General features: G+C 36.6%; 1 pseudogene; it reads right to left on the bottom strand.

Annotated features, from left to right (window-relative positions):
* Positions 1 to 279: 279 nt before the first annotated feature.
* Positions 280 to 2,579, bottom strand: LOC125852479 (COP1-interactive protein 1-like; annotated as a pseudogene).
* Between the last annotated feature and the right edge of the window lie 23,354 nt (positions 2,580 to 25,933).

A 25,933-nucleotide genomic window follows, 5' to 3' on the forward strand; every position in this document is an offset into this window, starting at 1 on the left:
CAATCTTTACTTGAAGCGGTCTCAAACTTTAACATTTGATCATGCCTTAAAATTATTGAGTTCCTCATATTTATATTTACACTACGGGTGTGTTTGGTACGAAGGATTTTCTCATGTTTGGTTGGATAAAATGTTTTGGAAATCAAACTGATTTTCCTCAAATTCAAGGAAAATGACTTTCCTTCAAAACTTGGAAAACATATTTCAAAACTTTCCTCCAACTTCAAATTACAATTTTTTTGTTGAAAAAATAAATTTAAAGCTTATTTTTAAAAAACATTATTCAACTTCAATTTCAATTTTTGACTTCTCCTGATCTGTGATCTTAGTGGTCAATTCCATGTTTTCTTTTCCATATGAGTAAGGCTATTGTAAGAGTTATGTTTCTCTTTCTCAAGCTGTGTCTGCAATAGAACTTTTTCAGTTTCCTCGGTTCGTAGCTGCTGCTGAAGAGTGCTGATTTGTGTTGCCATTGATGAATTCTTATTGGACATATCCTTCGCGTAGGCCTCGTGTTTCTTCTCTAATAGTATGGTTTCCAATTCTTTCATCTTATCGGTTAGTTCCTCTTTTTCTAACTGTAAACGATAAGCTTCTCGATTTATATCCCTTATCTGCTTTCCAAGTCACTCTTTTCGCTGCAGTTCAAGTCTTTTACATGTACTTGTAAACCTTCATTCTCTTTTAATGTCTCCTTCTCAACAGAAGAGGCGCTTGTTACTTTCTCTTTTAGATTTTCAATCTGGAAATGACATTCCGATAGTTCTTCATTTTTTTCTTTGAGTGACATTTCTACTTCTGATTTACGATGACTCGTGACTTCCAGCTCTTGCTGCAGAAACTTAATCTTTTCGGTCAAATCCTTAACTTTGACAGTTCCCTCGTGGCACTTCTTTTGCAGTGACAACTCCAGCTCACATTTCTGATTGTTTAAGGACTTGAGCTGTTCATTCCTTTCAGTATGTAATGAGTCCAACTCTTGCTGCAGAGACATTGCCTGTGCCATTAGATCATCAATTTTCGACTTCGAGTTTGTCTTATTTTCCTCAAATCTTGTAATAAGATCTGAAAATTGATCTTCTTTCTCTCGAAATGCAGCTTCCAGTTGTTTAACTTCATTTGACTTGCACGTAATCTGCTCTCCGAGTTCTTTCTTCTGTACAGGTGAGTTTTCAAGCTCAACCTTCATCATAGCAATTTGATCCTCTAATGTCTTTATCTCAAGCCAACCTCTCGCTCTCGTGAACCTCGTATTTCTTGGTAAGAGACGAGATTTTCTTCTTTTTCTGTTAAATTCTCCTTTAACCAGGCAGCTTCATTTATCAACTTGTCTGTCATGCTATTTTCTATCTCTTTGCCTTGATTGTTCAAGTCCTTGAAAAAATCTCGAGATTCTGGTTCTTGGACAGAAGATGTTGGTGAATCAGGTAATGAATCCAAGTCCAAACTTGCATTTTCGTGATTTGTAGTGTTCGAAAAGTATGAGCTGCCTTCGCCAGCAAATTGCCACGGGGAATGATATGCTTCGGAATCTGAAACTGAAAAAGATGAAGATACAGCATCGTCCCCGGCATTGGCACAAAGATTATACTTTACTTCTCCTTTGAGATTTTCATACTTAGCATAGAGGGACTGGTATTGTTTGTGGAGATCATCAAGAAGTTGGATAAGTTCTGATCTTCTCCTTATGTTCCCATCTCTACTTCCTTTGTTCATACTGTTGCTCTTTTTACCTTGTTTTCAATCTCTGTAATAAAGAACAAACTCTTCGCGTTACGACTCGGACAACAACAACATACCCAGTGAAATCTCACGAAGTCGGGTCTGGCGAGGTAAAGTGTATACGCAGACCTTACCCCTACCTAGTGGAAGTAGAGAGGTTGTTTCCCAAAGACCCTTGGATCAAGTAAAGGAAATCATAGTAGTAATGAAATGTAAAAATGTAAGTGAAGAAAACATGGCAACTAATAGTAAAGTAGTGTCGAGCATACAAGCAAGGAACAGTAACATCAACAAAATAGTGTGATCACCTAAGCATAATAATAAACAACAGATGGTACAACAAATAACAAAAGCATCAATCTACATGAATAAGGGTAATACTACGATAGACGCGGTGCTCCAGACTACCACCAAACTTAATCCTGTCGAAAAGCAAGTTAATGAAGCAGGCAAAAATAAAACAGAAAATGCCTGTTATCCATTTGATACTTCACAGGATGAACAACTTATACCCTAAACATATGGCTACTTCGTGTGCTACAAAATTCCGCGTTTACGGAAAAATCGAGCTGGAACATGTGCTTCAAAATGCACTCAATTTGCCTCTAATAAACTAAACAACAGCCCCTCATAACATTGTAAGGACTGAGGCTGTTTTCAAGTGGAATAGGTACCTATTTTTATGCCTTTCAATTGTTCTTCTTTTTCAGGAAATATATGACTCTGAAAAGCCTTCATGGAACCCTTCAAACGTTGTTTCGCCATCTCTGCTTCCATTATTTCAAAGGGAAGTACCGCTTAAGATTGACCGACTGTTAGCGTCAAAATGGCTGATCCATCTGAGACAAAGGACACCCAGGATCCGCAATAGCCCATGAGCAAAGGCATTTAGACATGTAAATTCAGAAACAATTTTAACTGTCCTGATATTAATCCACCAACATTCTTAGCATCCAATAAAACTTTGTTCATGCAATGCTTCGATTTGGCTTAAAATGACCTTTGTTCTGAAAAAACTATGAACTAAGAAAGCAATTCCACCACATTGAATGAACGTAATAACTGAGAATTATGATACCTTGTCAATTTATTTGTGTGTAATCGTTTCATTTTAACATTAAAGAAGAAAGATGTGGTGCAGGAAGAGAAATTCCCTGTTTTAATTGAAGCTAATGAATCAGATGGAAAGAGTTTTTTAATAGCATAGAATCAGTCCATTTTGAAGCCAAACTATTATTCAAATCAAACAACTAGTATTCCCATTTTTTCCCAAACATAGACTGCAGCTACAAAACAGAACAACAAGTACGACGACATTACGACTATCCCATAGTTTGACAAAATATTACAATCAAAAAGTATCCATTAATTGCTATCTCCCGAAGAACTTCCATCCCGTTGAACAACAAGCAAATGTTTTTGTCATATTAGAAAAATCAGTGGAATACTATTTAAGTGCACTCTTAATAATTTCGTCATGTTTCTTAGTTTCACGCATTTATGAGCACTCTTCAGAACTCCTCCACAATCTGGTCATCATATTGTTAAATATCTATGTGCTATAACATATACTGCTAGCTAAGAATGCACATAATGGCGAGAGAGAATTTTCTAACTGTAACTCCAGTAAAATCCCCTAAATCCATGAAAGATACAAGTAATTTCAGGGTATTGGAATCTGAAGTACAAGTCATCAGTTTACAAGTCCAAAAACAATAGCTTACAACCTAACAACAGACCAACATCCCAACACCCAATGCTCAATATTGCCCATTCATATGCAAAGCATAATCCAATTCTGAACTGTGAAGACCTAGGTGATTGATCATCCCATTAATGCACAATTTTTCAGACATTCCAGGTTCTCCAAAACCTATGTGATCCTAGTAGCCACTTTTAGCTAACTGCATGCAAGAATGATACAATGCCATTGTTCTCACAAGTCCTTATGAAAGAATTTCCAGAGTAGGTAGTCATTCTAATTGAAGATGAAAAACAATAGTTTCGACAAGGATACCATTTTTTCCAGTTAGGATTTTGAGTAGATCTAATGATTATTAAGGATAAGGTAATCACTAGTATATATACCAATCAGCATCAAGCCTTTCTCTGTACACAATTGAAGACTACAAAAATCAGGTTTCTGATAATATGATATGACAAGAAAGCAGTAAAAGCAACCATACAGAACATCAATAACAGAAATCTGCACAATGTTTGCCATCTTTCTAGTCTTACTCTAGATCAATTTCAAAGAAATGTTTGGTGACAATGCAAATAGAAGCACCGTAGGAAAAGGCAGCAATCATCAAGGGTAAGATCACCGTCCTCTGCATATACAGAAGATTTACGCTATAAGAAGTGACCTCAATAATAAATCAACAACTTGGAAGAAAATCTACAAGACACAGATCACGTACCACTCTCAATGGTGATATAAAGTGAAGACAGAGTAAACTTGCTACAGAAGAAAGGACTGTGAGCCGCCCTCCCGCTTCCGAGATCCAGTGCAAGAAGGATCCAAAAGCAAAGCTCCACATGGCAAGGAAGAGAGTAAGATCTGCCTATATTTCAGCAAACTAATCAATTACAGGAAAAAAGGGGAATCTAATACTTGGAAGCAGAAGTGGAAATGCATCTTTTCCAGCTAACTAGGTTTTTCAAAGAAAGAAAAGATCAAACACTAGATGCTGAAACCAGAAATTGCATGAAACAACAAATTAATCCCTCCGTCCAAAATTATATGAAATTAATTCATTTTGGGAAGCTTGAATGCAATTTCATCCAAACTATTCAAAAACAACTTTCAAGACTGAATAGGGAGCAAGGTTTCAATACCAAACTTTACTCAAAATGCTAAAGAAAAGTTACATGTTATGCCAATCATTTTGTCTGATTATCACTAACAGCACAACCAAGTACAAAAGAAAGAGAAAAAATTACGGAAATACATGCAAAATATTCAGAAAAAATGAAATTCATCATGAATCCTGAAGAATTAAGTAAAGCAAGTATAAAAGAAGAGAAAAAAAATTACGACAATACATGTAAACTATTCAGAAAAATTGAAATTCATTATAAATCCTGAAGAATTAAGTAAATCAAGTACAAAAGAAGAGAAAAAATTACAGCAATACATGTAAACTATTCAGAAAAATCAAAATTCATCATGAATCCCGAAGAATTAAGTAAATCAAGTTCAAAAGATGAGAAAAAAATACGGTAATACATGTAAACTATTCAGAAAAATCAAAATTCATTATGAATCGATTCCAAGTAGATCTACTGATACAGCTATCAGTAACGAGATCACAAGATAGAAAATTCATTGAGACCTTCATGTTTTTTGCTTCAGAGGGAAAACGCAATCGGAAATTTGATGAAGAAGAATGACTGAATGAGGAACATAAGCTGTCTTTATAGTTCGTTTTACACGAGGTTGTTACTTGTTACCAAAGACTGCCCCTCGCACTTGCTCTGTATTTATGCTCTACCTTTCAGTTATTGGCTGAGTTTTGGGGATATGTTAGGGGTAATTTCATCACAGAAGAAAAGGAGAAGAATCTCCTGACAAGTCGTTGGCGGGAAAGGGGATTTGTAAGGGAATTTCTGTTTCTTCTTTCATTTTATGGTATAAATTATTCTGCTTCACTCAAAAAAAATAATTAATCGCTTGCCGTCTAGTATAAATTTAATTTCCAAAGCATGAAACTTATATATATCCAGGGGCCTTTATGCCTACTTTTTTCTTAAAAAAGAAATACAAAATAATCTAAAAGTAGAGTTGTTGCATTCGGAATTTTTTAAAAAAAATTAAAAAGCGGCATTGCTTTTTTCTTCTTCTTTTTTTTTTTTTACAAAAAAAATAAAAGAATCTAAAAGTAGGTTCCATTGCAAGCATTTTATTTCACAAAAAACACAAAGTAGCACTCGAACTTCCCAACTTAAAAAATCCACGTTCGTCCTTTTCGTTCCTTCAACTGAAATTACCATTCTTAATAGGGAAAAGGGTCAAAAATACCCCTCAACTTTGTTTTATTAGTTGACTTTACCCTCGCCGTTAAAATGAAGTTAATTTTAACCCTCCTGTTACTAATTTCACCAAATTTACCCCTCAATTGGATAGAAAACCCAAATCAACTAAAATTACCCAATTTCAAGTAAATGACCCGATTTTCTCTTTTAATCCGAACCCGACCCATTTATATCAAATTAGAACCCTAAACCAATCTCTCTAATCTTCTCCATCTCCTTCTTCCATTGAAACACATACTACTAAAATTGACAACAAATGTTCTGTAGTTAAACTCATGCATATTTGTCCTTCCTACTAAAATTGCACCACTATTTCGTAATTTTGACACAGAAACCCCAACTGCCTTCACCTGGCAAACCTCATGAAACCATTTAGAACCACCTGCACTTTTTAACAGGGAAAAATGTTCAGCTAAAAATGACAGAGATATTTATGGAGGAAATATGAAGTTAAACAAATACCTGGATGAAAATAGCAATCACTGTCATCCTTGACTGCAATGAAAATCCCATCCAAGATTGACAGTGGGTTTCCTCCATGACCACATTCAATAGAGGAAGTATATGAAGAAGATTAGAGAGATTTAGCACACTAGTGTGGTCGGAACTTGGAGCTCGTTCAATCATTGAATTTTGCTTTCCTGCGGGCAGATCTAAAACTATGTTATTGCTTGCTTGTTGAGCCTAGCCAGATATGAAGTTGTGGTAGTTGTTTTTGAGCCTTGACTCTCGCCTGATTGTGTTGTTGGTTTGATCTGTTACCGGTGCTTCAGTTGTTTTCCGATAGGGTTTTGGTCAGGGTTTTGTTGGTTGGTTGTTTGGAGGTCAGAGAACTGGTGGTTTGGTGGTCATTTGCTGGTTGTTTTAGCTTGGGTGATGGAGGTCTGGGTTCTGGTAGGCTGAAGTGTGGTTTTACCACTGGATTTTGGCGTGGAAATGGTGGTGTTTGAGAGCTGTTTCAGGTCGATTTCGCGGTTGTTTGAATGATTCCGGTGGTGGGTGGTTTGCTTAATGTTGTTCCAGCTTGGAACTGGCCGGAAATGGAGAAGAAAGGTCTTGTTATTGTCACCGGAAAGTAGAGGAAAATGGGTTTGTTGTTACTGTTTTCTGCTTGATGTCGTTTCTGGTTTTGGGGGGTTTTGAGTGGTGGTTTCAGGTGGTCGTTTGGAGGTTGTTTTGGTGGTGTTTCGCTGGAAAACGGAGAAAATGAATGGGGATTGCCGGAGCTTGATTTGGGGTTTTAATTTGGTATAAATAGGCCGGGTTCGGATTAAAAAGAGAAAAAATTAGGTTATTTAATTGAAATTGGGTAATTTTAGTTGATTTGAGTTTTTCATCCAATTGAGAGGTAAATTTGGTGAAATTAGTAACGGGAGGAGTAAAATTAACTTCATTTTAACGGCGAGGGTAAAGTCAACTAATAAAACAAAGTTGAGGGGTATTTTTGACTCTTTTCCCTTCTTAATAAGCAACCTAGCAAAATCAATTATAATATTTTAAATCTTATCTTACGTGCCATGGTCAGCGGCGACTCAAACACATAAATGGTGTGAGGCAAAATCAAATGGAGGCCTTAAAATTTTAAGAAAAAATAATATTCTTTTTATGAAGTCTACTTTTTAAATTTCTTGAGATTCAAAATTGTATATTTTTTATAATTAGTTTCTTTTAATAATTTATTTTCAATCAATAATTCATAAAATCAATGTATTTAATCTTTATATCAAACTTCTAATAACTTTTTCTTTTAATATAATTTTTTTTGGCAAATTGTATTTAATATTTTTCTTATGAAAAACCTATATGTTTGAATATGTGCATCCACTAATACACAATGAACCAGGTCCATTGACAAAATATAGGTACAAAATGTAAGTGACTCAAAGTAAACTGAACCCGATAGTTTTACGTGGAAACCCCCTTGCTCAAGGGAGGAGAAAACCACGATTTGCCCTTGTATGATTTTCACCCAAACTTCATTTCACTCAAAAAGGAGCAAAGCTTCAAATTACAGACTTTTGCAACTCAGGAATTAAACTCTTAATCCCTTCCCCCTTATTGTAGCAAACTACAAGCAAACGAACTAAGCAATAACTCTATTTCTCACTAAACCAACTAGCTCTAGTTGATATATGATTTAACTACCTAAATAGCTAACTCTGGCAAAAAACAAAAACAATGCTGTAAAGAGGCTTGATTAAAACATAGATGATTCAACTAATTAACTGTAACACCCCGTATTCAAAATAGACAAAAATGCAGATTTTGAGAAGTTGCAGGTGCAACTTACGGTCACCATCCACGGACCGTAGGTCAGACCACGGCCCGTCCTGGTGGTCCATGGTTCGCCACTGCAACCCCTCCCCAGCCAGCTCAGAAAAAAATTGGCTAAGTCTCGACCCACGGACAGACCCACGGTCCGTAGATCAGACCACGGTCCGTGGTCTGTGTCTGTGGATCAAGATCTCCTTACCCAGCCTCTGACACGAACTACGGTTGACCAGCACGGACCGTCATGCGATCCACGGTCCGTAGGTCTGACCGTAGATCGAAGGTTAGCAGCCAGTTAGCTGAAAATTCTGATGGGTCAACTTCAGATGGTCATAACTTTTATCACAAAATGAATTATGTGTCCCATGACCTATGGTTAGATAGATAATTGAATTATCTTTCCAACGCCACCAAGTTTACTAAATTCCAACCTCCGAGTAAAAAGTTATGCTCGTTTTAGTGAAGGCCTGTCGAGCAGGCTTGACTTACGGACGCAATCTACGGACCGTAGATTGACCTACGGCCCGTAGGTCCACTCCGTAGGTCACTCCGACAGCAGTTAATTCAGGGGTCTTTTGGTCTTTTCCTATTTCGTTTAACCCCTAAGATACGTCGTTTAGACCCTAAATCATGAGGTTTTAATTAGTTTAAGCCTAGAAACATAACTAGAACTTGTCTTAGTCAAAATCATTAATCAAACTTAGAAAATTAGAAGCAAGAGAGGAGAAAAAGGTCAAGAACCCTAGTTCAAGAACGTAGCAAGGTTCCTTCAGTTCCAGCACCAAAATCGAAAGATTTCTCCGTGGAATTCGTCACCAGGTATGTGGGATTTCACTAGTGGGTTCCTTTCGCCCATTAGGTCCCTAGAATTCAGTCAAATTCTTGATTCCATGATTATGAACAGACCTAGGATTTCTAGAATTTCAACAGATCATCATGAATTAGTTATTGAAAATGTTCCAAATCAGATTATCATGTTATTGCTCAGTTTATCGTATAAATTTCAGAACCCTAGCTATGTATTTCATTAGTTCTTGAATTACACATGCTAGGTCAGATATTTCAACTATTCGAATATACATGCTCCAGTTTTATGCCACATTATCAGTATATTTCAGCATAAACCCTATTTTGAATTATAAATCATGAGAAGCTTTTCTTTAAGACAACACTTGAGTTTTAAACTGTGTTTTTGAGAAAGTTAAGATGAGTTTGAGAAAGAGCTTCTAAAACATGATTAGTATGGCAATTGAGTAGGTCATCAATGTATGAATAGTATGGTATCTAGATATACCATCAATGTTTATGCAGTATGACTTCCCAAGTCATCAATGATCAGAGTATTGTTTTCTAAAAAGGAGTTTTCAAGTATGAGTATCTACATGTCAGTATTTTAAGCTATTCAGTATTTCAGTCATAATATATTCAGTTATACATGCCTCAGTTTATGAATGCATCATTATCAGATTAATTGTTGCATTCTCAGTTTGCATGTTCAGTTTCGAGCTATCCAGTATTTACAGAAATTCAGTCATAACCAGTTAATCACTAATTCATTGGGAGTAGCATAATACCGAGTTGGACTAGGGTTTCAGCGTACCCATATAGTCCCAGAACTACGAGCCACGTAGGTGTAAGTCCCCTCTGTGGGCAACATCAGTTTAGTGATCACGCCAGCATGCCTCTATACCTCTGGCAGGGTATATTGGGTCCTCTCGATGGGGCGTATACATCGGACTCCACATTTAGCTCATGTGGTTTTATGTCGGTTATTAGTAGCTCCCACAGTTCAGTCAGACTCTATTGCATTGACCATATTTCAGTACAGTCAGTATTCAGTCTCAGCATGTTATAAATTTGGTCATTGCATCAGTTAGCTCAGTATTCAGTATTTTCAGTATCTATATCATGTTCAGATTATTTCATTGCTTTATTGCTTTGTTCAGTTATATGTTATTTCAGCTTTACTCTATCCTGCATGCTCAGTACCTTTCAAGTACTGACGCATACGTGCGCTACATCTTCTCGTGATGTAGGTTCAGGTTCTCAGTATCCAGATCACGCTTAGATCGATTCCCGATCTCCAGTTCAGCAGCATCAGTGGTGAGTCCTCATTCTTCGAGGACAATAGTCATGAGTTTCTTTTCAGTATTTTTAGTCTTTAGTTTCAGTTTTGCTAGATCTAGTTGGGGCATGTCCCAACATTTCTAGTCAGTTTAGAGGCTTATTTCAGACATAGTTAGATTCAGCTTAGTATTTTGAGTTTGATATTTCTTTTGTATTAAACTCTCAGATTTGATATATTCAGCTATAGTATATGGGTATTCCCCATCTTTTCAGATTTATTTATGATTTAGCTTCCGCATCAGTTTATTATCTTTAGTATGCTCATGATCATGCCAGCAGGGTTAGCTTGGGATCACTTGTGGTCCTAGGTCCCGTGTCCGCGTCTTGGGGGTAGCTCGGGGCGTGACAAACTTGGTATCAGAGCATTAGGTTTAAGTGTCCTAGGATGTCTGAAAAGCCGCACTAGGTAGAGTCCTTTTCATGGGTGTGTAGTGCGCACCACATCTAATGAGAGGGAGGCTACAAAGTGTCTTTAGGAAAAATCTTCATTTTCTTGTTACTCTTATCGTGCGTAAGGTATGATCTAATTCCATTCTAACTCGACGTTCTACGTTTCAGTGATCATGCCTCCTCGTAGAGCTTATGTCAGGAATGCGAATGCCAGGAACGCAAACGCAGCTCCTCCAGTTCCAGATCAAGAAGTCTCAAATGCTGAATTCAGGAATGCCATTCAGATGTTGGCTCAGAGTGTCGCTAACCAGAACAATCAGCGGGTTCAAGCTCCTGTGAATGCAAATGGTGGATCAGCAGCAGCAAGGGTCCGTGACTTTGTTAGGATGAATCCTCCAGAGTTCTTAGGATCGCAGACTGGTGAAGATCCCCAGAATTTCTTGGATGAGATCAAGAAGATCTTTGAGGTGATGCAGGTCACTGGGAATGATCGGGTTGAGTTAGCATCTTACCAACTTAAGGATGTAGCTCATATCTGGTATACTCAGTGGAAGGAGAACAGGGGTACAGATGTTGCTCCTATTACTTGGGAATGTTTCAGCGAAACCTTTCTAGACAGGTTTTTCCCCATAGAGTTGAGAGAAGCAAGGGCCCAGGAATTTATGAACTTAAGGCAGGGTAACATGACTGTCCAAGAGTATGGGCTCAAGTTTAACCAACTCTCCAGGTATGCTCCTCACATGGTTGCTGATTCCAGGGCTCAGATGAATAAGTTTCTCTATGGAGTGTCAGACTTAGTGAAAACAGAGTGCAGGAATGCTATGTTGTTGGGAGACATGAACATCTCTAGGCTCATGACTCATGCTCAGCAGGTTGAGGGTGATAAGCTTAGGGAACAGGCTAAGGAGACTAAGAAAGCAAGAACAGGTAACTACGAGTATTCCCACCAGAAATCGGGTGGTGGAAACCGCTCGCATTTTCAGCAGAAGTCTTCGACTCCAGCCCCTTCATCAGCTAGTGTTCCATCCCCCAGGTTCCGTAATGATCAGAAAGGTAGGGCGTCAGGCTCTAAGTCTCAAGGTAGTGTTTCAGGCACCAAAACCTACCCAACTTGCCCGAAATGTAGTAGGAACCATCCGGGCGAGTGCCTTGCAGGTAAGGAAGGATGCTTTGGGTGTGGCCAGTCTGGTCATAGATTGAAGGATTGTCCTTCAAGACAAGGTCAAGGAGGAAATAATGGTAGAGCTCAGTCTACAACTTCAGCAGCACCAGCAGGTCGCCCGACTCAGCAGGGTAACTCTTCTGGTACTGGTGGCGGACAGCGCCAAAACAGGATTTATGCTCTTCAGGCTCGTCAAGATCAGGAAGATTCTCCTGATGTAGTCACTGGTACGTTACGAGTCTTTGATCTTGATGTTTATGCATTGTTAGATCCAGGGGCTACTTTGTCTTTTGTAACTCCTTACATAGCAGTCCAATTCAGTGTTAGTCCAGAAACTCTTTCAGAACCCTTCTCAGTCTCTACTCCAGTCGGTGACCCAGTTATAGCTAGACGGGTATACAGAAATTGCCCTGTCACAGTCTCTCAGAAAGTCACCTCAGCAGATCTTGTAGAGTTAGAAATGGTAGACTTCGATGTCATTCTAGGCATGGATTGGTTACATTCATGTTATGCCTCAGTTGATTGTAGAACTAGGATTGTTCGTTTTCAGTTTCCAGACGAACCAATCCTAGAATGGAAGGGTAGTAGCTTAGCGCCTATGGGTCGATTCATTTCTTACCTTAAGGCCAGAAAGATGATCTCTAAGGGTTATCTCTATCATCTAGTTCGGGTTAAGGATTCTAGTTCCGAATCCCCAACTCTTGAGTCAGTTCCTGTAGTCAGTGAGTTTCCAGAAGTGTTCCCAGAAGATCTTCCTGGAGTTCCTCCCGAAAGGGAAATAGACTTTGGAATTGATCTCCTTCCAGATACCCAGCCTATCTCTATCCCTCCTTACAGAATGGCTCCAGCTGAGCTTAAGGAATTGAAAGAGCAGTTGAAAGACCTTCTAGATAAGGGCTTCATCAGACCCAGTATTTCGCCATGGGGTGCACCAGTGTTGTTCGTGAAGAAGAAAGATGGTTCTCTCAGAATGTGCATTGACTATAGGCAGTTGAACAAGGTCACAATCAAGAATAAGTATCCCATCCCCAGGATTGATGACTTGTTTGACCAACTTCAGGGTGCTAGTCATTTCTCAAAGATAGACCTCAGATCAGGTTATCATCAGCTTAGAGTCAGAGATAGTGACATTCCGAAGACAGCCTTCAGAACTCGGTATGGTCATTATGAATTTGTAGTTATGTCATTTGGACTAACCAATGCTCCTGCAGCTTTCATGGATTTGATGAACAGAGTGTTCAAGCAGTACTTGGACTTGTTCGTTATCGTCTTTATTGATGATATCCTCATTTACTCTAGGAATGAGGAAGAACATGCGAGTCATTTGAGAGTTGTTCTGCAAACTCTCAAAGATCGCCAGTTATTTGCAAAATTTAGTAAGTGTGAGTTTTGGTTACAATCAGTTGCCTTCCTTGGGCATATTGTGTCTAGTGAAGGAATTCGAGTAGATTCCCAGAAGATAGAAGCAGTGAAACAATGGCCCAGACCTACCTCTGCTACAGATATCAGAAGTTTCTTGGGTCTAGCAGGCTATTACAGACGGTTTGTGGAAGGATTTTCATCCATAGCCTCTCCATTGACTAAGTTAACTCAGAAAAAGGTTAAGTTCCAATGGTCAGATGATTGTGAGAAAAGCTTTGCAGAACTGAAAACTAGGTTGACTACAGCTCCTGTCTTGACTCTACCAGAGGGTTCAGATGGTTATGTGATCTATTGTGATGCATCCAGAGTCGGCCTAGGTTGTGTGTTGATGCAGCGAGGTAAGGTTATAGCTTATGCTTCTAGACAGCTTAAGGTACATGAGAAGAATTATCCAACTCATGACCTCGAGCTAGCAGCAGTGGTGTTTGCACTTAAGATTTGGAGACATTACTTGTATGGTGTTCACGTAGATGTGTTCACAGACCATAAGAGCCTTCAGTATGTGTTCACCCAGAAAGAGTTGAATCTTCGCCAGAGAAGGTGGCTTGAGTTCCTCAAAGATTATGATATGAGCGTGCATTACCATTCGGGTAAGGCGAATGTAGTAGCAGATGCCCTTAGCAGACTATCCATGGGTAGTGTAGCACATGTTGAGGAAGAAAGGAGAGAGCTAGCAAAGGATGTTCACAGACTTGCTCGCCTAGGAGTTCGTCTTATGAGCATATCAGATAGTGGTGTAACGGTTCAGAATGGGGCAGAATCTTCTTTGGTAGTAGAGGTTAAGGAAAAGCAAGACAGTGATCCAATCTTGCTTGAACTTAAGGGTGCAGTCCACAATCAGAGAGTGGAGGTTTTCTCCCAAGGGGGAGATGGTGTACTTCGCTATCAAGGTAGATTGTGTGTTCCTGATGTGGGTGAATTGAGGCAGCATATTCTCGCAGAAGCCCACAATTCCAGATATTCTATTCATCCAGGCGCCACTAAGATGTACCGTGATCTACGGGAAGTCTATTGGTGGAATGGTATGAAAAGAGATATAGCAGACTTTGTGGCTAAGTGCCCCAATTGCCAGCAAGTAAAGGTAGAACATCAGAAACCAGGAGGTATGACTCAAGAGATTGACATTCCTACTTGGAAGTGGGAAGTGATCAACATGGACTTCATCACAGGTTTACCTCGTACTCGCAGACAACATGACTCCATTTGGGTGATTGTTGATAGGGTTACTAAGTCTTCTCGCTTTTTGGCGGTCAAGACTACAGATTCGGCGGAGGATTACGCCAAGCTTTACATTAATGAGATTGTGAGGTTGCATGGAGTTCCTTTGTCTATCATCTCAGATAGAGGTCCTCAGTTTACATCTCATTTCTGGAAGTCATTTCAGAAAGGTCTTGGTACTCAGGTTAATCTTAGCACAGCATTTCATCCACAGACGGATGGTCAGGCAGAGCGTACCATTCAGACCTTAGAGGACATGTTGAGAGCTTGTGTGATCGACTTCAAGGGTAGTTGGGATGATCACCTTCCTCTAATAGAGTTCGCCTACAACAATAGCTACCATTCCAGCATTCAGATGGCCCCTTATGAGGCATTGTATGGGCGTAGATGTAGATCTCCAGTTGGTTGGTTTGAAGTAGGTGAAGCAGCCTTGATAGGACCAGATTCGGTCCTTGATGCTATGGAGAAAGTGCAACTCATTAGAGATAGACTTAAGACTGCTCAGAGTCGCCAGAAGTCTTATGCAGATGTGAGAAGAAGGGAACTAGAGTTCCAAGTTGATGATTGGGTTTTCCTGAAAGTGTCACCCATGAAGGGAGTGATGAGATTTGGCAAGAAAGGAAAGCTCAGTCCCAGATATGTAGGCCCTTACCGGATCTTGAAAAGGATTGGTAAAGTGGCTTATGAGTTAGAGTTGCCAGCAGATTTAGCAGCAGTGCATCCAGTCTTTCACATTTCTCTTTTGAAGAAGTGTGTGGGTGATCCAGCATCCATAGTGCCATTAGAGAGTGTGGCCGTGAAAGATAGCCTTTCTTATGAGGATGTACCAGTTGAGATTCTCGATCGTCAGGTTAGAAGGTTGAGAAATAAAGAAGTCGCTTCAGTCAAGGTTTTGTGGAGGAGTCAGTCAGTAGAGGGAGCTACTTGGGAAGCAGAAGCAGCCATGAAGTCCAAGTATCCTCACCTCTTTCCTTCCGATTCCATTCCAGCTTGAGGTAATAGTTCCTCTTCAGTTTTTCAGTCATTCATGCGAAAATTCAGTCTTAGAATCATGTTCCTTCAGTTTGTACTTGCATTTTCAGCGTATTTGCATGTCCTTGGAACTCAGTTCAGTCAGAAATTCAGTTCTCAGTGTTCAGTGGTAGGGATTGCAGCCCTCTCCCTCCATTTCAGCTAGTTTAGTCTTCATTCGAGGACGAATGGTCCCAAGGGGGAGATAATGTAACACCCCGTATCCGAAACGGACCAAAAATGCAGATTTTGAGAAGTTGCAGGTGCAACCCACGGTTGCCATCCACGGACCGTAGGTCAGACCACGGTCCGTGCTGGTGGTCCGTGGTTTGCCACTGCAACCCCTCCCCAGCTAGCTCAGAAAATTGGTTAAGTCTCGACTCACGGACAGACCCACGGTCCGTAGATCAGACCACGGTCCGTGGTCTGTGTCCGTGGATCAAGACCTCCTTTACCCAGCCTCTGACATGAACTACGGTTGACCAGCACGGACCGTCATTCGATCCACGGTCCGTAGGTCTGACCGTAGATGAAGGTCAACAGCCAGTTAGGTGAAAAATTATTGATAGGTCAACTTCAGATGGTCATAACTTTTAGTACAAAATGAATTATGTGTCCCATGACCTATGGTTAGATAGATAATTGAATTATCTTTCCAACGCCACCGAGTTTGCTAAATTCCGACCTCCGAGTAAAAAGTTATTCCCGTTTTAGTGAAGCCCTGTCGGGCAGACTCAACCTACGGACCCAATCGACGGTCCGTGGATTGATTGACGTCCGTAGGTCCAAACCGTCGATCACTCCGACAGCAGTTAATTCAGGGGTCTTTTGGTCTTTTCCTATTTCGTTTAACCCCTAAGATACGTCGTTTAAACCCTAAATCATAAGGTTTTAATCAGTTTAAACCTAGAAACATAACTAGAACTTACCTAAGTCAAATCATTAATCAAACTTAGAAGAATTAGAAGCACGAAAGGAGAAAAAGGTCAAGAACCCTAGTTCAAGAACGCAGCGAGGTTTCTTCAGTTCCAGCCCCGAAATCGAAAGATTTCTCCGTGGAATTCGTCACCAGGTATGTGGGATTTCACTAGTGGGTTCCTTTCGCCCATTAGGTCCCTAGAATTCAGTCAGATTCTTGATTCCATGATTATGAACAGACCTAGGGTTTCTAGAATTATAGCAGATCATCATGAATTAGTTATTTAAATGTTCCAAATCAGATTATCATGTTATTGCTCAGTTTATCGCATGAATTTCAGAACCCTAGCTATGTATTTCTTTAGTTCTTGAATTACACATGCTAGGTCAGATATTTCAGTATTCAGTTTTACATGCCTCAGTTTATGAATGCATCATTATCAGATTAATTGTTGCATTCTCAGTTTGCATGTTCAGTTTCGAGCTATCCAGTATTTACAGAAATTCAGTCATAACCAGTTAACCACTTAATTCATTGGGAGTAGCATAATACCGAGTTGGACTAGGGTTTCAGCGTACCCATATAGTCCCAGAACTACGAGCCACGTAGGTGTAAGTCCCCTCTGTGGGCAACATCAGTTTAGTGATCACGCCAGCATGCCTTTATACCTCTGGCAGGGTATATTGGGTCCTCTCGATGGGGCGTATACATCGGACTCCACATTTAGCTCATGTGGTTTTATGTCGGTTATTAGTAGCTCCCACAGTTCAGTCAGACTCTATTGCATTGACCATATTTCAGTACAGTCAGTATTCAGTCTCAGCATGTTATAAATTTGGTCATTGCATCAGTTAGCTCAGTATTCAGTATTTTCAGTATCTATATCATGTTCAGATTATTTCATTGCTTTATTGCTTTGTTCAGTTATATGTTATTTCAGCTTTACTCTATCCTGCATGCTCAGTACCTTTCAAGTACTGACGCATACGTGCGCTACATCTTCTCGTGATGTAGGTTCAGGTTCTCAGCATCCAGATCACGCTTAGATCGGTTCCCGATCTTCAGTTCAGCAGCATCAGTGGTGAGTCCTCATTCTTCGAGGACTAGTGACATGTTTATCTTTATCGCTTTTAGTCTTTAGTTTCAGTTTTGCTAGATCTAGTTGGGGCATGTCCCAACATTTCTAGTCAGTTTAGAGGCTTATTTCAGACATAGTTAGATTCAGCTTAGTATTTTGAGTTTGATATTTCTTTTGTATTAAACTCTCAGATTTGATATATTCAGTTATAGTATATGGGTATTCCCCATCTTTTCAGATTTATTTATGATTTAGCTTCCGCATCAGTTTATTATCTTTAGTATGCTCATGATCATGCCAGCAGGGTTAGCTTGGGATCACTTGTGGTCCTAGGTCCCGTGTCCGCGTCTTGGGGGTAGCTCGGGGCGTGACATTAACTTACTCTAGTTAATCCGACTCAAACTAAGAACTTAGACAAGCAACCGATCTACTATCCTTTATAACTTAGGAGTATATTTACAATATAAGAACACAAGACACAAAACTCAAACTACAAAAAATGACGCTTCAACACTCCGTCAGGTCGCTTGTTGAGTATGAACAGTGTTCTTCTTTGAAGATGACTTTTTCTTTGTGAGCTTATGAATTTTCAGAATTCAAAAGTTTCTTTGCCAAAACTTGGGTTGTGTCTTTTGAGAAGAGACTAATATAATATGGGCACAAACCGTTGGAGCAAAGCCATTGGTTGGGAGGCTGCTGCTCTAAAAAGATGTACACCAAATACAACAGGAAATGACAGCTTTTAGACAACTGTATTTTGTCTTTTTCACGTACAAAGTCTTTCTTCGACCAGATCCCTTGTTAAAATCCAAAATTTGTTAAATATCAAAACTTCAGATAAACTTCAAAATAACATTTCTCCATATGTAGGCTCTATGTAACCCTCATCTATTACTACTCTGTCTAATTCTAAATCTTTATGCTACAACTTACAAATGATGATCTCTCCTTGAAGATTTGTCGAGTTTCAAATCCGTTGAGGTGAAACATAACCCTTGTTGACCTAGAATCTTCCGAGAGGTAAGGATCGAAACCAAATCGACTTGTTTTGATGTAGCTTTCTCTAGTAGATAGTTGACTCATGCTTCTAGTAGGAGAAATCAAAATTGAGGCTAGTTCGAACAACCTATGTAAGATCAATAATCTCTCTCATTAGATCCACATCTGATAGATTGAATTAACCCCACAAATGGGAATAATACCATCATTTAAATTTAGGTCTATGAAAAAAATTAGTAACTTTATGATTCATTAAAGTTGAATCTGACTCTAGCACTGTATTAGTTTCAATACCAAACCTTTAAATAATCTGCACAATTGAGAATTAGGAGCTCAATCTTAACTCATAGGTACAAAGATATAGAGTAATAAACTATCTAGAAGTAACAAAGTTAATACAAACTCACTTGTCCAAATTTATTTTATACGTTACACCTCAAAGCTCTCACTAGGTGCATGACACGTAACAAACATAATCTAATTCAGACGAAGTTAAGAGTACATAAGTAACAACTAGATGAATTTATTAACACCACTGAACCTTAAAATATACAAACTGATTCTAGAATAACCTTAATGGAATTGTCTTATCCTTAAATGAGGAATGTCTTATTTATATGTATTAATGATTCTTCTGCCTACAACTGGTACATCTTGAAATTGTTTAAATTCAAAGGTACCTTCAAAATTAAAAGGTAGGTTAGTAAAATAATCAGCAAGAGTATTTTCTCTCCTTAAGGAGTTTTGTACTTCTGATCTCATCAATGTTCTCATTCTGTTAATGAAGTTGACTTCCAAAGTCACACTCCAAGGAATAATTCATCCTCCATTTAGCATATTAACCAAGGATAAAGAGTTAGATTCCAGTATAACTGGTGAAAGATCATTCTCCAAACAAAATTGAAGACGTTCCTTCAAAGCACTAACCTTAACCACTATATTTGTTGTGTCTTGGATCCTTACCCCTTTTGCTCCCACTAGATTACTAGAAGAATCCCTAACACAAAAGGCAATAGTACTAGGGCCAAGATTACCTCTTGATGCCCCATCTGTGTTACATTTTCACCACCCCAAAGGTGGTGGCCTCCACCTCACCACCCTAGATATAAAAACAGGCTTGAAGCTATCAAGTGAGGCCAATTATCTGGGATGTTAGAGTATTTAAATTTTAATTGAATGAAAATTTTCAATAGTGTTGGAGATATCCTAAATTACTCTATTAGTAGAGTAAGAATCACCACGTAAGATGGTATTCCTCATTTTCCAAAGAAACCACAGGATAACATTAGGCAATGCATTAAAAGTCATCTTTTATCTATCATATTATTGTCTTTAGCATCCCACCATTTCATCAATACTTGTTTTACCTGAACTCATGGCAGACCAATTGCACTCGAAAAATACCTCCACACTGAATGTACAACTTCCCCCTTTTGGAATAAAAGATCCATTGTCTCATCAACTAGAACCACACAATAACCACATAGATGAGAGATGCTAGAATTTCATTGTGTCATTATAGTAGTGTTGACACCCAATTTTGAACCTCCACATTGTAGATTAGTCATCGAGTTTCTTCAATTTCAAACGATTTAAAATAATCAGTTTTATAGAATTTCAAAAATAAATAAATATAGTTTGCAAGTTATTTTAAATAGTTGTATCATTTTTTTTTATAATTTTTAAATAATATATGTGTTTTATATAATTATGTATATAATTAGTATATTTTAAGAATATTCGAAAATCGTCTCAAAAAGACTTCACTCTAATTAAGTATTTGTTTAATTAGTTTAGTTATATAATAATATTTTTTGATTTAATTAGTTTACAAGTAGGTTAATATTTTTATTTCGTTAAGATGAAGAAGCTCGTTAATTAAGCATATTAATTCTTCTTATTTAAGTTTTAGGCGAATTCACTAGTCAAATTAAAATTGGCTAAGTTTTACATTCAATTGGCCAAACTATCAATTCATTTGGCCATTTTCGTAGTTGAATTCTTAAGCCACGTTATTAGCTCTTCTTAAACCCATTTGAGACTAGTTTGGGCCTTTTACTCAATTTCCAGCAGTCCAATTCAATACCAACAACAATTACAACATTCAACCCAAGCCCAAATTTCAATAAAAAAAAGAAACCCATCCCACTTTTCAGCAAAGCAAACGTACAACGACCCCACCTCGCTCGTCTTCTTCACGCGAGAACAGCGAAGAACGCTGCAAATCCGAAAATTCAGCAGCAAATCTCGATTGACCCCCTTTTCGTCCTCTCCGATGCGAACCCTGCGAAACCAATAACCTAGAAGCCTAAACAATCACCTCACGTCCCCTTTTCCCCCTTTTTAGGAATTTTTGAATCTCTTCCACTGTTGCCTTGAAAAGAAGCAAAGGAATTCAAATTTCCAACTTGTTTTTTTTTTCCAAACCAGCCCTAGATTTTCTGTTATTTAAGGCCCTCGTCCTCTTCCTCCAATTAAGAAAAAAGTTTTAGTGAAGAGTTGAGAGGGGGAGAATTAAGAGAAGTGAGAGACAAGAGAATTTTACAATAGGCTAGTTTTTCTTTGGTATCGATTCATCGCTTGCTCGAGTTAAGCTCACAGTGGTGGAAAGGTTTCACGGTCATGCTCGTCGTCCCAGTCGCTGCTCCAAGAAAGGTAATACTGTTTCATCTTACAATCTATTTCGATATGGCGTGTTCTATGTTCAAGCTTTAGTATATGTTCTGCTGCTAAATGTATATGGTTTCTCGTTTACTATTTTTGTAGTGTCGTTTTCTTGTAAATTTTTGGGCTGTAAGCATGAACAAAGCTTTGGTATTAAATGATTGTTGCCTCTTTAGTCATGTCGTTGGAATTTATTGGTTTCTAGTATGTCTCTTTTTGACCCGTCCTAATTGGGTTATTCATTAATCTTCTTGAATCAACATGTATATTCTTATAATTTGGCATACTCTCTTTGCTATTTATTTTTATTGAATCATATTAACTCTTTTTTCTTTCTTCTTTTAATACATGTGACACCAACTCGAGTTCATCTTGGACTCCATCCTTCTACCCTTTGCATTCCGAGAGGGCTATAAAGGCCCAAAACTCATTTCTCCAAGTCTGTCTCCATTCAAACTGATTAGCATAAATGAAGACACTGACAAACAGGTGTACGAAGGGCTGGAAGTAAAAAAAAAAAAGGTGTTCAAGAGGCCAAAAAGGGTTGTATACATGTTGTATACAGACGTATATACTGATATACAGACCAATATGCAGCCAGTATATATTTGGTATATATGATACATGTTGAAAGGCAGGATTACAGGAAAAGATGAGCAGAATTACGGGTCTCGGCAGCTGAAAAAATGAATTGTATACACTGATATACATACTTGTATACACTTGTATACATGAGCCAAAGCCCAAGTGCAACAGCAGCATGTTTGGCCCAGAAAAGGGCCCAAATTCAACTTCTCCTTTACTCTTAACCTATTTAATTGTGATTATTTATTGTTAGTTTTTTATTAACTCTAACTTTAAATAACCTAATTAAACTCCCCAAAAGATGAACTTATATTCTTTATGTTAATTTATTTTAATATAATTCATGTTTATCAACTCTTATACTTTTATTGAATATATTTAGTCAAAACCTTTTATTTATTCATCAATTGATTAAAAATAGCTTATCATTGGTTCACATTCTTATTCCTAAAATGATTCAAATAAATACTAATTAATCTTGTTTTTGTTAAAATTATAATCACTCGTAATTTAATTCAAATCTTTCAATTAATGTTCCCTTTTCTTAAAAAATAAAATTGATTTTGTTTAACTAGTTTTTCAAGTTAATATTGTAAATTATTTTTATAATCATTTTTCTAAAAAATAGTCAAAATATATTTTAATCAAGTCGTAGGATAACCGCGTGTTAGTGGGCGCTTAAATAAGAACCTCTTACCAATTTTCTCTAAATTTATAAAGATTTAATCTGTTAAAATCTTTTTAAATTAAGTTTTCTTAATTTCTTAAAAAAATTAAGTGACGACTCTTTTCTAAGTATTTTTCTCAAATTGTTTTATACTTAGAACATTTCAAAAAGTGATTTTTCTAAAGATAGTCAAATTACGGCATAACAAGTAACAACTAGCATTTTCTTTTTCCATACCTTCCGGGCAAAGAAAGAGATTTTTAAAGGGATGTCTTATACCATTCACACTTCTTTATTTTTATTTATCTTATTTTTACATTAAAGAATGAAATAAAAATAAATAAAACAAGAATAAAAAACTCAAATAATAATAATAATCAAAGAAGTTAAAAATAATGTAAGTGTGAAAAGATCAAATACATGATTTTTAAAAATAAAAATAATTTTATTTTCATTGTTGTAACCGTAGAGGTATATGTGAGTCACTTTTGTAACGGTAGGGTATATGTGAGTCATTCTATAATGGTAGGAACATATATGAGCCACTTTTGAAACGAGGGATATATATCAGCTCTGAATGTCCACGTTGAGGGGTATATCAAACCATTTTCCCTAGAAAAAATAACAAACACTAACTTTCACAGAAAGCAAAGAAAACACAAACACATATTCACAATTTGGATAGAAACAAGTGAACGATAAAGTCCAAATCAATTCAATACACCAAATTATTCTCCGTTAACAAAGTTATTTTTAATAACGCTCAACTATACCTCATTAAGAAGATATAAACAATCGTTTGCAAAAAAAAAAAATACCCAACGTATGAGGGTGAAATCGAATCTCACAAGGAACAATGTAGAGGCGATTGAAGAAATAAGAAATTACAAGCCACTAATTTGAATTCGTACAATTGATACATGTATTTTTTGATGAATTTTCGATATGAAACAAACATGAAAACTAGAACTATAAAATAAATGAAAGGTTGATCAAAGACCTTCTCAATCAAGGATAGTAAGGAGATTTGGGAATGAGAATTCAATTTATATTCATATGATCCATCACAAGTAATCAATTATCATCTGAATAATCATGGGTGTTCTGAAAGACGACGGAGGTAGCAACCATTGTGGTATTGCTGTCTTAATTTGGTGTATTTCAACTTTCAGCTTTTTTTTGTTTCCACTTTTAGTAATACTAGTTTCCGGATACGTATGTTACATGTATGTCTCAATTCTATATAGACTTTTTGAAGTAATAAGACAATAGTAAAACATGTGTATAATGACCAACTACAAATTTTAAAAAAAGTACAAGTTGAATTTGTTAAATGATTAGCCTACTCAAATGACTTGATTTTTCAATACAAAATATTAGGGATTGTCTAAACTTGCAAAGTTGAACAATCAAATTAGTTAGATAGGTATGATGTATAATGAGATAACAAATGTGTCGCTATATGTACAATTACAACATGCATCCGTGTATATATATATATATATATATATATATATTACCAAACACATAGCTATAAAATCAAATTTACAAGGACATGCATGTTATTTGTAGAAGATAGTTTAATTTAACTCTTTGAAACTTTTTTAAAGACGCATATTTCAAACCTTGATTCTTCTTTTAAGTTTTAACGGTGTGAAATTTCTTTTACCTAGATATAGAAAGTTTAAAAACAAGTCAAAACCAAACAATCGTCTAAAATAAATTTTTTTAAATTCTCTTTCTAAAATGTAAAGGAAAAAAGGAGTAGAAGTAGAAAAAACGATTTAGTATATATTGTATATAATGTTGCATTTGGGAAAAATTAAAAGTTTTTATCCAATTCATGCGTTGATTTACCTGATAAAATATACTAATTCGTACCAAAATTTTCAAAATTAGTGTTACTACAAATACGAGTCTAGAGCCAAAAGGGCAAAACAAAATTGTCAAAAATTCCAAAAGGACACATCAATTTTTTTTAAAACTAAAAGGGCAAAATCGCTCCTGACGAAGCGATTTCCCTCTGACACAATGACAAATTCGTTGCCCTGGTAGCGATTTTGTCAATTTTTTAAAATTAAAAATCGCTGCTAGGAGCAGCGATTTTGTAAAAAAAGAAATTAAAAAAATTTTGAAATTTTTTTTTTTAGCAATGATTTTGTAAAAAAAGTTTTTTGTTTTATTTTTTTAATTAAAAATCGCTGCTGTGGCAGCGATTTTAAATCTAATTTTTTTTCCTTACACATCTCTGCAGGGGCAGCGTTTTTCATGCCTAGTGCTATTATTTTCATGCCTATTGTTAATTATTAATAATATAAAAATGATAAACAAGACAGACAGTATACTCAATAAAATTGTTGAAGCATGAGGAAAATTGAATTATAAATCATAAATAATAATAAAAGAATATTTAATTTTAATTTTTTTTTTTAAATTCTTAACCAAAATCAAGAAAAAAAGATTTTTTTTTTGAGAAAATTGCTGCTAAAGCAGCGATTTTCATTTTTTTTTAACGTACGATAACTTTTGTCAGAAGAAAATCACTCCTGAAAATCGTACGACAACTTTTGTCAGAAGAAAATCACTCCTGAAAACCGTACGACAACTTTTGTCAGAAGAAAATCGCTCCTGAAAATCGTATGACAACAGTAAAATTTAATATACTTTTATTATTATTTATGATATATAATTCAATTTTCCTCATGCTTCAACAATTTTATTGAGTATATTGTCCGTCTTGTTTATTATTTTTATATTATTAATAATTAACAATAGGCATGAAAATAATAGCACTAGGCATGAAAAATGCTGCTCCTGCAGCGATGTGTAAGGTAAAAAAAAATTTTGATTTAAAATTGCTGCTATGACAGAGATTTTTAATAAAAAAAATAATTTTTTTATCGCAGCTAGGAGCAGCGATTTTTAATAATAATAAAAAAGATTCTTTACAAAATCGCTGCCCTAGCAGCGATTTTTAATACAAATTTTTTTTCTTTTTTGACAAAATCGCTTGTGTTAGAGGAAAATCGCTTTGTCAGGAGCGATTTTGCCCTTTTGATTTTACAAAAAATTGATATGCCCTTTTGAAATTTTTGACAATTTTTTTTGCCCTTTTGGCTTCGGACTCCTACAAATACCTCTAAACACTTCAAATCTGAGATCTTATCTAGAACTAAGGACAAACACTATATATATAAAAATATTAAAGTTTAAATAGAAAATTAACCCTTCTTTTAGTAGCACAATTGTAGCAGTACTTTCAAAAAATTGGTATCATGAATTTGCATTTCAAGCCACCATAACATACAATTAAAGAAAAAAAATATTTTATCATGAATTTGCATTTCACCACCATAAATTATTTTATATATATTGTGTACGCATTTTGCACACATCGCGTTATTAATGTTAAAGTGCGAGTTATTTAAAGATGTTTTCCTTTAACATGTTTCACACTTATTCTACGTTGACACTAGACAAAACTAATGTCATACAATTTATATAAATATGTTCATTCAAAGTATGATATATATATATATATATTTTTTTTTTTTTTTATAATTGACCATAAAATTGTATTACTCTTTTATGTTTCTAGATGTGTGTATTATTCTTTTATAAATCCTAAACCCTGTAATAATTAGATTTGTGGAAGATTAATAG

The sequence above is a fragment of the Solanum stenotomum genome, unplaced genomic scaffold (assembly GCF_019186545.1).
Source record: "Solanum stenotomum isolate F172 unplaced genomic scaffold, ASM1918654v1 scaffold35636, whole genome shotgun sequence".
Lineage (NCBI taxonomy): Eukaryota > Viridiplantae > Streptophyta > Magnoliopsida > Solanales > Solanaceae > Solanum > Solanum stenotomum.